The sequence below is a fragment of the Benincasa hispida genome, chromosome 3 (assembly GCF_027475165.1).
Source record: "Benincasa hispida cultivar pf3 chromosome 3, pf3_genome.v1.1, whole genome shotgun sequence".
Lineage (NCBI taxonomy): Eukaryota > Viridiplantae > Streptophyta > Magnoliopsida > Cucurbitales > Cucurbitaceae > Benincasa > Benincasa hispida.
In genome coordinates this window covers 43,651,087-43,672,453 of record NC_143480.1, presented here as the reverse complement: position 1 = coordinate 43,672,453, position 21,367 = coordinate 43,651,087, and positions in this window count along the sequence as shown.

Below are 21,367 nucleotides of genomic sequence, written 5' to 3'. Positions count from 1 at the left end.
TTTTATTAAAATTTGGGCATATCCCAAATTTTATCTTAAATCCAAAGCAAATTAAATTGGGACAAAGCTCAAATTTTTTCATAAATTTGGCGATGTTCCAAAATTTATCCAAATTCAAGTTAAATGTATGTACTGAATTCATAGTTTGACTGACATATCAATTGAGTTCAAATTCAAGAACAAATATATTTGAATTTTGATTCCAACTTTATATTTTTTGAGATTCATCCACCCATATATGTGCACAAATCTCGAAAGGGGGCATTTGTTGAATGAGAAATTTTGGACCAATCACAAGTTGCAACGTCATTTATTAAATTAATGACGAAATTCCAAATTATTAAAATTGGGCTCAATTAGGAGTTGACAATGTTGAAGATAAATTTTGATGACGCCACGTGTTTTTATCATGACCGTTGAATAAGATAAGATTAATTTGACCCAATTTGATATTATTATTTGGGTCAAAGTCTAACTAAGCCCAAAAGGTTGAATTTGACGCAAATGTCAAATCAAGTCTAAATCTGATTATTTTAGGCCCAAAGGCCAAATCTATGGACTAAGCCCAAGTCCAACTAATTAGACCCAAAGGTCAGGCCCATGATCAACCGAGCCCAAGCCCACCTGTGAACTCTATAAATAGAGAAGCTCTCCTTATTTGGAGAGGTCAGCAATTCTATACTCCAGAAAGCTTGTAGAGCATTCATCAACAAGCAGAAGACTCCCAAGACTCCTAAAACTGCACTCTTAGAAGATAGAAGACCGTCCTTCGGAGATACAAGTATTCTTCCAAGACTTCAACTCCACGATCATCACGCGCTTCGCTTCCTCAAATCAAGTGTACACACTCAACTAAGAGAGAATCAGAGGATCGAGTACTAGAGATTGAACCACATCGCATCAAATCAACTTCAACATCAACACCAACTTAAGTTCTAACTCCACTAAACAAGTTTCTCCAGAAGCCTCATGCGAACACTAATCCTCCAAGAGGATCAACAAGCCCAAAGGCCGATCTTCCAAGAAAATCAACAAGTCCAAAGACCGATCCTCCAAGAAGATCAACAAGCCTAAAGGTCGATCATCCAAGAAGATCATCAAGCCCAAAGACCGATCATTTAGCCCAAAGGTCGATCATCTAAGAAGATCAACAAGCCCAAAGGCCGACCATCCAAGAAGATCATCAAGCCCAAAAGCCAATCATTCAAGAAGATCAACAAGCTCAAAGGCCAATCATCCAAGAAGATCAAAAAGCCCAAAAGTTAATCATCGAAGAAGATCAATAAGCCTAATGACCGATCGTCCAAGAAGATCAACAAGTCCAAAGGACGATCATCCAAGAAGATCATCAAGCCCAAAGGCCGATCATCGAAGAAGATCAACAAGCTCAAAGGTCGATCGTTGAAGAAGATCAAAAAGCCCAAAGGCTAATCGTCGAAGAAGATGATCAAGCCCAAAGGCCGATCATCCTAGAAAATCAACAAGCCCAAGGGTCGATCATCGAAAAAGATAAAAAAGCACAAAGGCTGATCATCGAAAAAGATCAAAAAGCTAAAGGCTGATGTTCGAGAAGATCAATAAGTCTAAAGGCTGATCGTCCAAGAAGATCAACAAGCCCAAAGGTCGATCATCGAAGAAGATCAACAAGCCCAAAGACCGATCATCGAAGATGATCAAAAAGCTCAAAGGCTGATGGCCGAAGAAGATCAATAAGCGTAAAGGTCGATCATCCAAGAAGATCTTCAAGCCCAAAAGCCAATCATCTAAGAAGGTCAGTAAGCCCAAATTCCGATCATTCAAGAAGATCAACCAACTTAAAGACTATAGTTTATTTTGAAAACATCAAAATGATATGTATTAGAGATTGTATTCACTTTCCATAAAATTAATACAAATACAAAGTTTAAGTTACATGAAATAAATTTCTCTTGAAATCTCATGCGAACACATGCATCATAATTAAATTAAACAAAATAGCAATGTTGATTGACTATTGGCATTCCAAGAATATAAAATAAAATCTACAATCCTAGATTTTAGAAAATTCCAAAAGAAAACAAAAAAAGCAAAAAAAAAAAAATCGCTTCTGTTTGGCGGCGATGCCAGATAAATCAGAGCTCAAAAAGATGATCCAATCGTTCAAAATGAGACTCAAGGCGTCTGAATATACTAACCCAATTTCAATACGATCCAATAGTTAGAACTTCAGCAATCGACAAATTTGTGAAACTTGTCCCTGGAAAATCGAACTGACCAATTTTTACAACTTTTGTTCGGCAACGACTACGGATAAACCAAAACTTAAAATGGTGATCCAACCATTCAGAACGAGACCCTATATGTCCCGAACATACATACAAAATTCAATATAAACCAATGTTTATAACTCTAGCAATCGACAAATTTGTGAAAGTTGTCCCTAAAAAATTGAACTGCACTGTTTCTTCTTGTTTCACCTTTGTTTTTCCGGGTTCTTCTTACAACAACTTTTTCAGTGGACTACATGGACTTATAGACTCGGTTTACAGCAAAAAAAAAAAAAAAAAAAAAAAAAACACTACCGTACATGCTAGGTTTTATATCCCCAATTAAAATTGTAAATCTAAATGCCAAAAGCCTAAACAGTCAACCCACAAACCACAATTAAAATCACATGCATCTCATATATTTTAAAAGTAACCCACCATTCTTAATTTTTAGTTCGAATTACTCTGATACCTGTCGAAGGGAATTGAATCCCAACGGATGATCGCATTCTTTGATTCTTGAAACAATAAAAAATATAAATAATCAAGAAAAGGGTTAAGCAACATACTTTTGCCAATCCACAATTGCAACAAAATCTCCATTTGAAGCTGGTTGTCTCCTTAAATTCTTCCAATTCTACGAGATCTTCCTGGCTATGACTCTAGAGAAAGAATCGAGGGAATAGAGAAGAAGATTTTTCTTAGAATTTTTCTAAAAAAATTGAGAGAAATTCTAGAGGGAAAATTTTAAAGTAATCGTAGAGATGATTTTTGTTATAGAGAATGTGTTATATGAAGACTTTCAGGGTCTTATGGTTACTCCTGATCCTATTGGATAACCCTGAGATTTTAAATTAAATATTTAATGATATCCAATCTTAATAAATAATTAATTATTTGAATCCAATTCAAATTAATTTTTTCTCCAATTATTTAAATTAAATAACTTGATTATATGGATCTCATCCAAATAATTAATTATTTGAATCATATTCAAATAAATCAATTCTCCTATTATTTTTTTAATTCAAATCTTTCTCAGATTAAATAATTTATTTATTTATATGGATCTCATCCAAATAAATAATTAATTATTCGAATCATATTTAAATAAATCAATTCTTTATATTATAAAGTAATAATTTGAATCTCATTCAAATAAACTTTATAATAAGTTATGTAACTAATTGAATCAAATACAATTAATATTTTCCCTCATAAATTTGAACATTTCAAATTATCTTTCAACGTGGTTGATTCTTGTTGATCCATGGTGAGCTAGCAAGGGGACCTTATGGACCTACAAATTATAAGCTTTAATGATCCAAGATTAAGTAATTAAACTCTTTAATTAAATTAGCCTTCATTCATTAACTATAGAGCAAATCACTATAGACCCGTAGTTGAATTCTTATGCACTATAGGACAAATTGTGTCTATGGATATAGTCAATATTGTTGGGATTGGTGTCCTAATTCTCCTGGAGTCTCGTTGTTTGTAATTTATACACATTGTTATGAATAAAATAAGAGTTATTTCATTCTGGCATTTACTCATATCCTATAAACGAAGCTCCATGGTTATCTTATATAAACTTAAGCATGTATATGAGATATACAAGTGGATCATGCCTTAAGTGATAATCTAAATAGGTATGTAGTATAAGGATTAAGGTCGAATACCTGATCCTGGTGACACTTCGGATACGACCCGCTTTGTAGAAGTTTGAAAGGGTTGTGAACTACTATAGATGGAAGATCCTGACCATTTATGTGGAGACATGCGAGTGGAGGTGTCCTATACAAAGAGTTTGTATAAGACCGGACCACGAGATGAGTCATCTCTGTATTTAACGTCGTTGATACTGGAGACTTACATCTCACCTAAACGACCGTAGGTGACATGACCTCAATCCTGAGTGTTTTAAGAACTCCTACCTTTAAAGACTATTCTTTGATTAGTATGGGTGAAAGTGGCCAGATTGCCAACTCAACATGCCTACCTTTTTGGGGACTTGTCTAATATTGAAGCTGTAAACTCAGTTACACAAGATGAAATTCACTCTTTCCCTGAAGCAGGGGTAAGTAAATAGATTGCTCCCTTAAGGGCTGATTCTGGGGCTTGAACATAGTGGCCACAATTTCTCTTTGAAAGAGAGGACTCAGTCATAGTAGGACTATGACTTATGTTCATTAGAGAAATCAGTGGTACTTAAGAAGTCAGATGTAACTACAAGGGCATAACGGTTATTGGCCAAGGTGTACTTACGATCGATCCGTGAAGGGTTATTGCACTATTGATTGGTTAAGATGAACACATAATATATCTAGTAAGGAGAGTTTAGTTGTTGGTCTTTAGTGGAGTGCCTGACAATTAACGGATGGTGGATCCTATGACTAAAGAGTTTAGTCAGTTATTCACGTACTGTTAGAGCTTCAAGCTACAAGTCCATAAGGTCCTCTTGGTAGCTCAATGGATTCAAGTTGAGGATCAGTTCTTGGTATTGATTTGAAATGTTCAAATTGACAAGAGGTGTTTCGATTATATATGATATGATCGATGTGATGTATGAGATACATCTAGTGGAGGATTAATGTAAATGAGATTTACATTAAATTCCATGAAATAGAAAAAGAGCTATGGTTTATATGTTTCATGAGATGAAATATTAAAACTATAGGTTATAAATATACTATGGTAAGTTGGTTATCATTTGTATTTATAATAATATTAATTATTGGATAATTATCTCTTTTTTTCTAATAACTAATTGAGTGGGAGGTTATTAGTAGTTTCATGGTAACTGTGAGATAAAAGGAAAAATGTTTTCCTAAATTTAGTTGTTGAATTGAGAATTCCATTCTCAGAAATTACTCACGGAAAGGTTGTCAAGTAAATACAATTTACTAAACGACAACTTAGAAAGACTAGACGATTGCGGAGTGTTTCTATACGATAGACACTCAACTGGCCGATGAGTTAAATGATCGTGCAGCTTTAGCTAAACAATCGCATAGCTTTTGTTAAACGATTGGACATTGTCTATACGATAGACAATGTCATCTCCCACTTGCTCAATCGTTTACATGATTGTTCTCCTCCGGTCTCGTTCTCTAACCAAGTCTATACAGAGCCCACACTTTTGGATTCTCACACTGAGAATACCAAGGTAGCCATTGTGGTGGTGTCATACTCAACTCGACTAAGTCGAGGTTATTTGGAGGCAGTTCGCTGTGATCGTGCAGTATAGAGGTCGAAGTGTTCGAGCGTTCGTGTTGCTATCTTGCTGCTTGTTCGAGTGTTCGTGATCAAGGGTGTTGAAGATGAGTCTTCAAAGGTATGTTTGTTCTTCTCTTGATCGTAGAAAAGCATGTTGTAATTTCGTTTTGTGCATGACCGTATGTTTCTATTTATTGATTATAATTGTTGTTGTTCAAATACGATTGAAATTTGGAATCATCATTCCGTTACTCATGGAAATCTTCATGTCCGATTTCTTTCAAATATAAGCAAGTTGATCCTTTATGAGTTGTTCATATTACAGTTGGGCTAAATGTATGTTTTACCCCCGTAATTACCTCATTTCATTAAGTTCCACTAATTCCTCTAATGAACAATTTGTTTGTGTTCCAATCATAAACTAAGTCCCTCTCGGGTTAGTGAGAGGGTAGTTGTTCAAGACCCGAAACCAGCACTTGAGGGAACTACTCATCTACTTACCCTATAAAGGAAGAAGTGAATTCCGTATTGTGAAGTTATGTTCCCAACTCCCCATTTAGTGAAGTCCTCAAAATGGTAGGCTTATTGAGTCGACAACTTGAGCCACTCTGACCCATGCAAATCAAAGGACTAACCTCATGGATAAGAGTTCATAAATTACTTAGGATTAAGATCGAGGCGCACATGATCATCCTATGAAATATTAATCTCATAAATTAACAGATTTACAGAGAGAGTCGGTCTTATACAAACTCTTTGTATAGAATACTTCACTCACATGTCTCCACATGAACGGTTTGGATCAAACTATTTGTAACCATGTGTACCATAGATCTTTTAGGTTATCTCTTGAACATGATCCACTTTTTATGTCAATTACATACTATTCAATACTACATATGATAACCTTAGGTTTTTCTGGTTAATGGACAAATTAATATTACATAAGTAATAATTAAATTAATAAACTAATCAATTATGAAGCTTTAGTTCACAAACCCTAACTCATCTTTCTTTTCTCAAACTTGATTTCTTTAACATGTTTGGTGATGCGTTGAGCTTTCTCCTTTTCTTCGCTTCACTTTCTTCTCTCATTTCCTTCTCAAATTCCAAAGGGGCTCTATCCGCGCTATCCATTTCTTCGGACTCATCAAGCCTAGTCCTTGTTGCTTTGCCGGCTTTTTCAACCTTCTCATCACGGACTTCTCTTTGAAACTTGATCACCGTGATGAGACTCTGTGCTTCCTTTCTCAAGCCCTTCAAGCTTTCTTTTACTTTTTAAATTTCTCATCCAATTGGGCCCCCAACCGCTCCACAGAGGATGTAGAGAGAATCACTTCTTCTTCTTATACTCGTGAGGTATGTGCCACCTTTTTTGTTTTTGTGCTCTTTCATCGTAGAGGCACAACTACTTCTTCCTTTTCTATTTCCTCAAGGTTAGCCTTAGATGTGGCTACCTTTTCTCCCCTCTCTTATTCTTTCAAATTCTTTTATTCAAGCCTTGCAGTCACTTTCTTTTCTTAGTATTTTTCTTCTTTGCAGCCTGTATCTTTTCGAACACAATGAAAAACTTCATTAGGGACCCATCCTTAGCACTAAGAAGCTTGACATGTGAGATGCCAACACTTCAGGGCCACTTGCCATAAGGACAGACCCGTGCAGCTAAACCTTCTATCTTTGCCCAGTCGTCTCCTTCCCTAGCTGGTTAATCACAACCTCGTTATCCAAGCTTTCTAGTGGTCACATTGTTTCCAAAATTTCTTTGAATACATCTCGCTCATCCCTTCTTTTTTCCTCACTAGTGCCAACCAGGTCATTGGCGCATGATTGCATTGGATGCACTCCCAACTTAGGGTTATTGCGACGAACTTTCTCCTCGTGCGGTTCTGCGGTAGTTGTTCTAACTTGGGTTTTCCCTTCCTTTAGTGAGAATGATCTTAAGAAGGCCAATTCTTGAGGGAAAACTATGGCCAATAGAGTTACAAGGGTAGGGTTAAGAAATTTGGTCTTAGGATAGGGGAAGGGGCGAATGAGGGAAACAAATGGGTGCTAGACGAGAGAGTAAGGAGGCAAACGATTGGAATTTCAACTGGTCGAAGTACATTTGTTGGAATAACCACCTCATATTACCCGTGAGAGAGTTGGGGAAAGGATGAAGAAGCTGAAAGTTTTAAAGATGAGGGTGCGAAGGCGGCCTTGGAAGCATTCTTACAGTTTTCCATGAGTAAGGTTTTGAAGAAGAAATGTAAGAACGACAGTGGAAGAAGGTTTGATAGGTCGCTGGAGCTTTTGTTAGATTTTTTTTCAAAGCAGAAATTTGGGGTTTCAGTTAATTCGGAATGGGAAAATGAAAGAGGAAAGAGAGGAAGAGGTTTTATAGGCGATAGTGGACGCATGGGTTAAGGCGTGATGTTAGCATAATGATGGCGCATTAAATGAATGGAAGATGTGACGTCGTGTTAGATGGTGCACGTGATTGACGACCTTTCAAATTCTACTAACGGTCAAAAACTTCCAGGTACCCTTTCCTGCAACAAGCATGTTAGATGTGATGAATTGTCACATCTCTGCATCCTACACTCATTGAAACTTTTATTCGTGTTTCCTATAAATTCAAAGCTCAATCAAACCATTCGTAAATCATCGCAACTACTTTCAAACAGTCACTTTCCACAAAATTCAAGCAATTCAAATAAAGGACAAATATAAAATTAAGAAAGCAAGAAAAAAGAGTTAGAGATGAATCCCTCGTGAGATATCATCACTTTTGCCGCAGGGCTATCCATCCATTCTTCATTCAGGCTTTCCAAGATCAATGTAGACTTTGTTGTGATCAATTCATCTCCATAGAATGGTTTAATTATTTGTCCACTGACCTTAAACACATTTGTTCCTTCTTCATTTGTCAGCTTCATTCTCCATACGGGAAGATTTCTTTGATTATGAAGGATTTTGACCATCATGATAGTAATTTTCCTGGGAACAAAGCAATCATGAGTTAAAAAAGGAACTTTTTTTCCAACAAAGAAGACTTTCTTAAAGATGTGTTGATCATGTCGACGCTTAATCTTTTCTTTGTATATCTTTGCATTTTCGTTAGCTTAGAGTCTTCATTTGTACAATTCATTTAATTGCCATTTCCTTGCTTCTTCAGCTGCATGCAAGTCCAGATTCAACTTTTTGTTGGCACAGTGGGCTTTATGTTCCAACTTCAAAGCCAAATGCATGCTTTCTTAAATACCAACGCATAGGGTGAAGGAACTCTAATTACAAAGGACCTATGAGTGGAACCGGATCGTCCAAACTTCATTATGCAAGAACTTATACATTTACAGTCATACAAAACAAATTATGGATTCAATCATAAATTACAGCATGCTTTGAATTAGAAACAAAGGATAAAGAGACAATACCTTTGAAGAAACTTTCTTCAAGTATATCCTTTGATCAAGCACGAACGCAATGAGCAACTCGATCTCCCTCGAACAACAATGAGTAGAAACTCAATCCTCGAATAGATCCGGACACTACCGCAAAATTACCTTGGTATTCTCAGTGTGAGAATCCAGAAGTTGTGGGCTCTGGCCTATTTTAGTTAGAGGGAGGATTTAGAATGGATAGTTAATGTGATATCTTATAAGAACATTAGAAAACTGTTTTCATTTTATCCCTCAGTTGCCATAAAATCGTACACCACCCACTAAGGGTGGTTATTTAGAAAAATATTTTTAATTATCAAATAATTAATAAATATAAATAAATATGATAACTAACTTATCATATTATATTTATAATCTATAGTTTTAATATTGCATCATATACAATATATAAACCATAGTTCTTTTTCTTTATTTTATGGCATTTAATATAAATCATATTTATATTAAATTTAATAACTATGAATCTAATTCATAGAAATTATATTTGAATCATATTCAAATATTAGTTCCTCCAATCATAACAATAATGTATCAAATACATTATATCAATTATATCATATATAATTAAATTAATTTAATTATATCATATATAATCAAATTTCCTCTTGTTAATTTGAACATTTCAAATTAACCCAAAAACTTATTCTCAACTTGAATCCATCGAGCTACCAAGGGAACCTTATGGACCCGTAGTTTGAAGCTCCAACGGTACATGAGTAACTGACTAAACTCTTTAATCACATTATCCACCATCTGTTAACTGCCGGACATTCCACTAAAGACCGACAGTTGCCATCTTCACACTACAGATATATTTCTGTGTCCATTAGATATAACCAATTAATAGTACGATGACCTTTCACAAATCGCTCGTAAGTACAATTGAGTGAAATTACCGTTTTTGCCTCCATAGTTACATCTAACTTCTTTAGTACCATTGATTCCTCTAATGAACAATAAATCATAGTCCCACTATGACTAAACCTCTCTTGGGCCAAGAGAGGATGTGGTGCCACGTTCAAGCCCCGGAATCAGCTATTAAGAGAGCGATTTATCTATTTACCCCTCCTACGAGGAATGAGTGAATTCTATCTCGTGTAACTGAATTCCCAACTCTCCAATCAGACGAATCCCCAAAATGGTAGGCTTGTTGAGTCGGCGATATGGTTACTCTCACCCATGCAAATCAAAGGACCACCCTCATAAGAGGAGTTCAAAACTCACTCAGGATTAAGGTCATGTTACCTATGATCATCCTAGTGAAATGAAAGTCTCAATTATGGTCTGGTCTTATATAAACTCCTTTGTATAAAATATTCCCGCTCACATGTCTAATACACGAATGATCAAGATCACATCATTTGTAGCACCTTACAACATTTGTAACACCTACAAAGCGGGTCATACTCGTAATGTCACCAAGACAAGGTATCCCTCCTTATCCATATACTACAGGCCATTTAGGTTATCACTTAAAACATGATCCACTTGTATGTCTCCACATACATGTTTAAGTTACAATGATAACCATGAATCTTAATTTATTGGTTCGTGGTTAATGTAACTAAAATATCAAATATTTCATAGACTGAAGTGAATAAAATATTATATATTATAAATCACAAAATGTTTGTTCATACAAATGTTTACAAACTATAGGACCCTATGAGATTTAGGGCATCAACCCCAACATAGGGGGACATCCCTATAGGCATCTTATATGCGATTTGGTTGGCCCAGAGTGCTTCATCAAGCTTCTGCACCCAGTCCTTCTGAGTGTATCGATGACTTTCTCCAAAATGGATTTGATCTTGCGATTGGAAATTTTCCCTTATCCATTTGTCTGTGGGTGATATATTGTTGCTATCCTGTGATGTACATGATATTTAATAAATAATTTGCTAATGATGCACTTTCTGAAATGCGTACTTTCATCGCTGATGATTGCCCGAGGGGTGCCAAAACGTGTGAAAATATGCTTTTAAAAAAATTTGGACACTATCTTCGCATCATTTATGGTATAGGAAATAGCATTAACCCATTTGGATACATAATCGACAACCACCAAAATGAACTATGGTTATTTGAGGGCGGGACTGGTCCCATGAAGTATATTCTCCATACATCAAATAACTCAACTTCCAAAATTGCAGTAAGGCGCATCTCGTTTCTCTTTGAAATATTACCTATTCACTGGCAGCTATCGCATCTCACACACAAAATCTGTGGCATATCTAAATAAGTGGGCCAGTAATACCGACACTTGAGAACTTTAGCTATCGTTCGATCACCACCGAAGTGACCACTAAAAGGTGATTCATGACATTGAGATGGTATGCGTTGGTATACAGTTTCAGGAATGGATTGCCTGAAGTTGTGATTGGGTTCACACCTATATAGATTGGGCTCATCCTAGTAGTAAATCGTACATTCATGCATTAATTTCTTTTTCTCTTATGTGATTCTACTCTTCAGGGAATTGCTTGCATACCAAGAAATTGACAATGTCTATATTTCATGGCTCAAAATCATCAATCTTTATCACAACTTCATCAGAAAAGTATACGTTGACTTCAAGTTGCATGCGAACAATTTTTGAGTTCTCAAGGCAGGATAGATGGTCAACCACTTTATTCTCAATTCCCTTTCTATCAACTATTTCTTTATCAATTTCTTACAACAACAAAATCCATCTAATTAATCGGGGTTTTGTGTCTTTCTTGGTCATCAAGTATCTAATCACGGAATTGTCAGTTATGGATTATAACATCGACCTCAATAGGTAGGCTTTGAATTTTTCTACTACAAACACCACGACCAACAATTTTTTTTCAGTGGTTATATAATTGACTTGTTCTTTGTTGAGTGTTTTGCTAAGGTATGCAATGGGCTACAAAATTCTTTGTTTGCACTAAAGCAGAGCAGCTTCTATCACATAGTCACTGGCATCTCACATCAACTCGAAGGGAAGTGACCAATTTGGTGCGAACAATACAAGTGTTGTGACCAATGCTTGCTTCAACTTTTCAAACGCCTGTAAACAAATTTCATGAAAATTACAAAAGGTATGTTTACCTCAAGCAACATACTTAGTGACCACGCAATCTTCGAAAAATCCTTAACAAATCTGCGATAAAAACCAGGGTGGGTAAGGAAACTTCTCAAGGTTTTTACATTCGTTAGGGGAGGTAATCTCTCAACAACTTCGATCTTAGCTTTATCCACCTCCAAGCCAAATTTAGATACCTTGTACCCTAGCACAATCCCTTCATCTACTATGAAATGACATGTTTTCCCAATTCAACACTAGTTTAGTATCTTCACATCTTTGCAAGACTTATTCGAGATTAGTTAAGCATGATTCATAGGATTTTCCGAATACAGAGAAATCGTCCATAAATATCTCCATCGATTCCTCCAAACAATCAGAAAAGATTTCCATCATGTACGTTGGAAGGTGTCCGACACATTACGTAACTAGAAGGGCGAATGTCCCATAGGGGCATGTAAATATATTATTTTCTTGATCTTCGAGTGCGGTCGTTATTGGTTGTATCCAAAATATCCATCCAAAAAGAAAAAAAATCATTTTCAACTAGTCAATCAAGCATTTGATCAATGAATGGTAATGGGAAATGATCCTTCTTGGTTGTTGCATCTAACTTCTTATGAACCATACAAATTCTCCACCCAGTGACAGTCCGAATGGGTATCATTTTATTGTTCTGATTTGAGATTACAGTGATACCTCCATTTTTCAGAGCGCACTGGACGAGGCTTGCTCATTTACAATCATAAATGGTGTAGATTATGCCCACATCCAGCCACTTGATTATTTCCTTCTTTACCACATTCTTCATCGTAGGGTTAAACATGCACTGAGGTTCAATCGAGCCTTCTTTTCCTTCTTCAAGTTGGATTTTGTGCATGCAATATGAGAGGCTGATCTCTCTTATGTCCATGATCATCCACCCAATGGCTCGACATACTTCTTCAAAACTATTAACAGTGCTTCTTCATTTTTGGAGTCAAAGTGGCCGAGATAATAACAGGTAGTGTTTCTCCTTCACCAAGGAAGACATATTTTAAATATGTAGGAAGAAGCTTCATTTCCAATATAGAAGGTTGTTCGAATGAAGGTTTGACTTTTCTTTCTCGATCACCCATGCTCAGAGGTTGAGAGATCCTCTGAGTTATGTTTCCTGCATAACAAGAGTATGGGAGTTGCTGATCAATTTTTCTCTCTTCATCTTCATTATCACCGCTAAGGTCTGGGCCAGTCATTTTATATGTCAACTGCATAACATACATCCACTTCATTTAAGAATTCTAATGCCTTAAGGAAGTTGAATTTTCTCTCCTATCTATTCACCCTTATGGTAATTTATCCTTTATGTACATCAACCTGTGTGCGTCCAGTGGATTGGAATAGCCTGCCCAAAATGATGGCCACATCTCGATATGCTTCATAATCTAGGATTATGAAGTCTGCAAGCAAGATAAATTTATCCATTTTTACCAACACATATTCGATTATTCTCTCTAGTCGCGCTAGAGAACGATCTGCCATATGTAGCATTACTGTAGTTGGTCGTACTTCACTGATGCCTAACTTTTTGAAGACAAAAAGGGGCATCAGATTTATGTTGGTTGCGAGGTCGCATAGAGCTTGCCTTATTTCAACACCTTCAATGGAGCAAGGGATGGTGAAGCTCCCAGGGTCTTTCATTTTTGCTAGAATTATTTCTTGAATTATGGTGTAACATACTTGGGTTGATGCTACAATCTCGAATGTTTCAATCCTCCTCTTTCTAGAGAGTATATATTTTAAGAATTTCACATATGAGGGCATTGCTTCAACACCTCAACCAATGGGATGTTGATGTGCAATTGTTCTAATACCTCTAACAAGCATCGAAATTGGTTTTCATCATTCCTTTTTCTCAACCTTTGTGGATATAGTGGCTGCATCTTAGTTGATGCAGTGGATGTTGAAACATTTGTGGATTATTCTCTGTGTTCATCTTCTTGGTTTTCCTGTGTCTGGTTGGTTGCTTTCAAGTGTTTTAATTGTTGAGTAGTGGGATGTGGGTTAGAAATTTTGTCCATTTCCTCTGTGGTTGATCCCACTGGTGAGATATTTGCTCTAAAGTTTTCATTCAACGGTTTTCCACTTCGCAAGGTCACCAAATGACATTGCCCTTTTCTTGAATTCCCCATATGACACGATGCTTCTGTGTTATTGGGTTAGGCTCCTTGTGGTCTATTATTCAATTCTCCTGCAAGTTGTCCCACCTGGAGTTCTAAGTTCCTGATGGATGATGCTTAGCTTTGCAACAAGTCATCATTCTTCTGTATATACTTTTTGAGTAGATTCTCCAATGGTAGTTATCAGGTTGATGGTTGTTGCAACGTACTAGGCACTTGCTGATATCTTTGTTGTCCTTGGTGGAACCCCAGGTGGTCCACTTTTATTAGAGTTTTGGTTGCCATGTTGGTCTATGTTTGGCTGTTAATTCCCACCCCAAAAAAAATTAGGTGGTTTCTCCAACCTGGATTATAAGTGTTTGAGAATAGATTGTTCTTGATAAAGCACACTGATTGTGAGTTATGCTGGCACAATTCAAAAGTATGTGGTCCACCGTATACTACACATTCTAGGTTCGTTACTTCATTCATAGACCTTGATTGGTTACCATTCTTCGTGCCATCTTTTATTCATTATCATCACTTCCAGCAACTACGTCATTGCGGTAACTTGCATTTGCAGTGCTACAATAGTGCCAACGAATGAAGTGAGTTCATTAAAAAATCAAAGACGAAAAAATGGCAAAAAAGAAAGCATTCATTCCCCTTCTATTTTCTGTTATTGAGTTGTTTCCCTTTCTTGAGCTTGACCGGAATCCAAATTCGTCATCTTCCCGATCCTCATGGTTTTGAGAGATCTGGTCCAACATAAACTTTGCGTTGGTGTATGTTTTTTGTAGTAGGCCACCTTCTGTCGTAGAATCAACTGCGGTCTATTGCGATCATCATCCAAAAGTATAGGATTTGTCAGTGCTAATGCATTGTTCATCGCATTGTTACCTCTATTATTAATCATACTTGGTGCTACTGGATTATTAATCACATTGGTGAAGGATCTCAATGAATAGAACCTTGAGTAGAAGTGAGATCGTCCCAATTCCCATTTCTCAATGTAATTTTTACAGAAAAGAAAGAACAAATTATGCATTTATATAAATTAGAACATGCTTAATTAAAAGGAAACTTAGGGTTTCAGAAACCCTTACCTTTGAAGACCTTATTCAAGAATCCATCGATCAAGTTAAGAACACAACCACGATGGCTTCCTCGGTATTCTCAGGTAGAGAACCCAGGAGTGGTGGGCTTTAACTATTTTGGAATGAGGGAATGAATTGAGAGTAGAGAGAAGGATGAAAAATGTGTCTGTTCTCTGAGACACTCTCACAATCCCAAAACGTTTCTATCTTCCTTAAGAAGAAGGAGACTCTCTCCTATCAAAAGCCAAAAATAACAACATCCACCCACTTACGTGAATAGAGAGATAAGAGGGGGAGAGAGTTATAACTCCCTCCCTTATTTAAAAAGATAAAATAACATTATATATATATATATGATAATTAACTTATCATATAAATTATATATTATATCAAATATGACATATAACCTATAGTTTTAATATTGTAACACATACAATGTAGCCTATAGATTCTTTTCTCTCTCAAATGGCATTTATTTATATTAAATTTAACAAATATGAATCCAATTCATATATAAATAATATTTGGATCAATTTTAAATATTTACTTCCTCTCATAAATGTATCAAATACATTATAATAACTATATCACATAAAATTAAAATACTTTAATTATATCATATATAATTAAATTCCTCTATTAATTTGAACAATTCAAATTAATCCAAAAAATGATTCTCATTTAATCCTATTGAGCAACCAAGGGGACCTTGTGGACCTATAGTTTGAAGTTCCAATAATATACGAATAATTAATCAAACTCTTTAATTAAATTATTCATCATCCGTTAGCTGTGGGGGCACTCCACTAGAAACTGATAGTTGCACTCTTCGCACTACAAATATATTTGTGTGTCCATTGGATATAACCAATCAACAGTACGATGACCCTCCCCATATAGCTTAATAAGAAGCCTATTTGTACACTAATATATTTACAATGATTCTCTCGACTAAAGTGTTTGAGAATCCCCTAGGGAGACTAGAAATACCAAGTTAATAACTTAGGGTAAGTGGGAGAAATATCGAGTATAAGATACCAAATGGTAAAACCATGGGTATGGGATGCCCTAGTTTATTGTATTTCTCTATAAAACTTATAAACTCGGTCTTATATATCAGATATATAAGTTATCAATGGAGTTTTAGTCCAAGTGGGAGTTTGTTGAGTTTTATGTCCTAAAACTCGTGGTTAGTAAACAATAGAACTTATTCATAAAATCCAATAAACCAAAGTCCGTTGACTATTACATGAGTATTTGAAATTTATATGGAGACATACAAGTGGATCAAGATCGAGTAAATAGTCAAAATGATCTATAGTATATGAATAAAGTTGAGTGTCTTATTCTATTAACACTATTGGATGTGGCCTACTCTGTAGTTGTTATAAAGAGTTGTAAAGTGCTACAAACGAAGTGATCCTAATTCGTTCATGTTGGGACATGAGGAGTGGAGGTGTCATGTGCAAATGAGTTTTGTGCAAGATCAGACCACGAAACCAGTCACTCTTACTTTATAACGTTATTTACTGTTTAAGACTGACTATTTCAAAGTGATGACCTAGATAACTTGACCTTAATTCTGAGCTTGCTATGAACTCCTGTTTATTCAGGATCATCCTTTGATCTGCAAACAGAAAGAGTAGACCAACTGCCTCTGCTTAATAAGCTTACCATTTTGGGGATAAGACCAGATGAATAGCTGGGGACATTGGGTACTAGATGGAATTCACTCCTACCCAATTATGGATAGTAGAGAGGTTGTTCCCTTCAAATGCTGATTTTGGGTCTTGAACAAGAGGCCTTACCCTCTCATTGGCCCAAGAGGGATTCGATTTGTTGATTGGATTACAAATCAATTGTTCATTAGGGGATTAGTGGGACTTAAGGAACAAGAGGTAATTTCGGGGGTAAAACAGAGATTCGACCCAGCCGTTATTAAGAGCAACCTGTGAAAGGTTAAATTACTAATCATGGTTATATCGAGTGGACATAATATATCTACAATGAGGGGAGTTTAGATATGGCCTTTAGTGGAATCGCCCATTAGTTAACGAATGGGGGTTAGATCGGTCTAATGAGTTTAGCCGATTAATCTCGGATCGTTGGAGCCCATGATCTATACGTCCGCGAGGTCACCCTACTAGCTCGTAAATGGATTAGCTCTAGAATAGCATGATAAGTTAATTTGAAGTGTTCAAATTAGAATTGAATGAAATTGGAGAAATAATATTTAAATATGATTTAAAGATTTAAAGATGGTATTGTGTAAAATTAATTTAATATTTAATATTAAATTAAGTAGAATTATTTAAATTGTTTAAATAATTATTTATTAACTTTATTAAGAAAATTAATTTATGAAATTAATTTTTTAAAATTAATAATATTTTCAATTTTATTAAAAGAAATTGATTTATGAAATCAATTTATCAAAATTGAAAAAGAAGAAAAATCACAAAATTGAAAATAGGGATTTTCCATTATCTTCATGAAGTAGCTCACGAACAATCCACCTCTTCAATCTTCATTAAACTCTAAGCACAAGCTGCATCTCATGTAGCAAATCTCTTTGCATGATAATCTGCAATATGTTCAAGAGATTGGAGTGTTTTGAACAGAGGGCAAGCGATCAATTTTTTCTAAAAAAATCAAGAGAAGAAGTTGTTCTTCCATGTGGTTATTGTAGTGAGCTTGTCTCCAAATTCCCTTAATTCAAGCTTATTTTGAGTCCTACTACTCAATCTAGAGCACCAAGAGGATAGTAGAGAAGATCTTGGGGTGGTCTACAACAAGATTCAGAGGAGATTTGTAGCTGGATTCGAGCTTAGAGGAAGTTCTTCAAAGGTATGCTTTAAAACCCATTTATTTCTCCTAAAGCATGCTTTCATTTCTGCCAAAATTAATGAATTAGAGTGCTTATAGATCCTCGTCTCTTCCGCTGCGCATTGGTACGTTCCAACAATCGATATCAGAGTATCGTATAAGCATTCAATTCGGTTTAATTTTGGTTTGTTAGGTGTTTTATATGAGTAATATGAAACGACTATACTGATATGGTTCTTTGAGTTTTGGCTTTTAATTTCTCTTTGATTTCTCATTTAAATTTGCAATTGGTTCTTGCTTGATGAGCTTATATGTGTTCCCAAGAGTCTGTAATTTATTTAGAGTCATTAGAATTTAAATTAAGTCGTAAATCGAAGAAACAAGCGAAGAGGCCGAGTTGCAGATTTCAGAAAATCAGCCTTTGTTCATATCGTCGTTGAGCTTCAGTAGCTAAGTGATTGTGTAGCTTCAGGCGTTGATAGTTGAGGTGTTGTGCGCTAGACAATTGTGTACTTGCGGGAGCTAAGTGATGCATTGTATTGTTATACGATAGCACTACACAATCGTGTAGCTTCGGGTGGGAGCTAAGCAATGCAGTGAAAAGCTATACGATAGCGCTGCATGATCGCTTACCACAATCGTTTACCTTTGATTGAGAGCTAAATGATGTGTTAAGATGCTAAGCGATACCATTGAGCGATCGTTTACCTTTATGTGGCAGTTAAGCAATGTGTCGAGATGCTAAGAGATAGCACTGCGCGATCGCTTACCTTGTGCGCGCGCTAAACAATCAACTTCAGGCGTTAGACGATGGCGCTAAACGATCGTGTAGTAAATTGTCCGTGCTAAACGATGGAGCTGCGCAATAGTGTTGGACACTAAGTGATCGTGTAGCTTCCTTCAACACTAGACGATGACACTATGCAATAGTACGAGGATACTACACGATCATGTAGTTTGATCAGGAGCTATGCGATAGTTGCTAAACCATCACACAAACACTAAATGATCAAGCAAAACACACGAGGATGGTCGTCATTACTAAACGATGAGACTTAACGAGATGTTGAACATTAGTGAAAGTTGCTGGTTCGACCGGTTCTCTTGAGGTCCGGTCCAGTTCAACCTCGAATGGTTTTTGGCTGGTCCATTTCAGACTTGGTTGGTCTGGTTCAGACAGCTCGAGTCTGATTCAAGTTACCTAAGTTTATTTTTGGAGAAGTTCGAGCGGTTCAGAAGCTGCTTTGTAATAATTAGGTTTTTGTTTCCTTGTTTATGCCAAAACTAAAGCCATATTAGACAGTCTTTAATTATTTATGCATGCGATGTACGTTATAATTAAATAAATCTTGTATGTGCATACAGTATGCCATGTAGATTTCAAATCCCACTGTAGGAAGCATGTTACATGCACTGGAAGTATGTTATAAAATGTTATAATATATAGTATGCATGTTAAGGTTTCTTTTTATTTAATATAGTTATATTAGATATTGAATGCCTTTGTTGTTTGTCGTGGATGTTTAGCATGTCTAAAATTTTGTAAACTGTTATAAAATTGGGTTAGACATTTAAAATCCATAACAAGGAACAACTACATGCTCAATTAGGTTAACCACTTATTTTAATAGTTAAAATAGGTCGTTAAACTTGTAAAACTAGGGTTACAAACTCAACCGGTATATAATCCTGTCAAAGGCTGGGGGTACTTAAGTTGACGGTCTACGGAACACCTCCTACCTGAGGAATATGGTCGAATAATTGAGCATTAGTAACCATTTTTATCAGCATTCTGAGCGGTGTGAGGTAATAAAAACGGTTTATCACCTAGATATCGTAGATTTAAAATCCATCTATAAATTTTATACTTGGATAAATCACCTAGACTTAGGGTTGTTTTTTATTAGCCGAAAAGAACCTAAATATAAATTTACCCAAATATTTAGAACACTTCATTGGGAGAATAAAAGTTATTAGCTCTCACGTCCTCAAGAGTTCAAACCGTGAGATCCCTTCTCGGTTTCTTGTCAATTTTACCTCAACTGCTTCATACGGAAAATGTTTGTATGGGTCAATAACAAGGTGAATGAGAGAAGTCGTTCATAGTAAGTGGGTGAAGGAAATGTGTCAACATTGTCCTATGGTCTCCTCCATTAATTTGAACCGTGAGATTCCTATGTTGCGTCTGCTGTTGTTTTTATGCAACACTAGCTAGTCGTTAACCGCGGCGATCCTTACGGAAGGTTATAACATAGGATTCAGAACAACCCAGACTCCAGTAAAATGAATAGGGTCTTATAGTTCCGTCTTGGATATTGTCTTCTATTTCGAAGGCATATCATACCGTTTTGTAGGGGCTACATTTACAAGACTTACTAAGTGTTAGTCATGATCTTGACCAAAAATGATAACTAAATGACTATCGGAATATGAGTTATTCTAGAGATAGTATTTGGTCAAGAACTATTTGGTCAAGAATTGTCTTGCTTTTGTGAAGGAATTTTTCACTGCCCCACGGTAGAATTTTTCCTAAATCACTTAAGTATCATTGCAAAAATAGTGATTATAGGTACATTATCACTTTGCTAAAACTTGATTGGATTTAAAAGCAATTCACTTATAGAACTTGTTTATAATTTCATAATGATGAGTTCAATTATACAATTGTTGGCTTCAGACAAACTGATCGAGGATAACTATGTCACATGGAAATCGAATTTGAACATGATATTTACGATAGACGATTTGAGATTTGTCTTAACGGAAGAATGTCCTCCCATTCCTAGCTCTCATTCCAACCGAACTGTTTGGAAAGCATTTGATAGATGGATCAGGGCAAATAATAAAGTCCGTGCTTATATTCTCACCAGCTTGTCTGACGTTTTGGCCAAAAAAACACGAGGATATGAATACTACCAAAGAGATTATGGAATCTCTGAGAGGGATGTTTGGACAATCGTCCTTCACCCTGAGGCATGATGCTATCAAATACGTTTACAATAATCATATGAAAGAGGGAACCAATGTTCGTGAACATGTCCTAGACATGATGGTTCATTTTAATGTGGCTGAGTAAACGGCGCTATGATGGACGAAAGAAGCCAAGTTAGTTTTATTGTAGAATCTCTTCCGAAGAGTTTTCTGCAATTCTGTATGAATGCATTGGTGAATAAAATTGAATACAACTTGACCACTTTATTGAATGAGCTGTAGGTTTTTTAGACTATGTTGAGAACTAAGGGTCTAAAACCAGAAGTAAATGTTGCTTCTGCTAAGAAAAGAGGAACGTCTTCCAAGCCTGATGTTGCCTCCTCTTCGCAGAGTAAGAGTATTCCAGCGAATAAAGACAAAG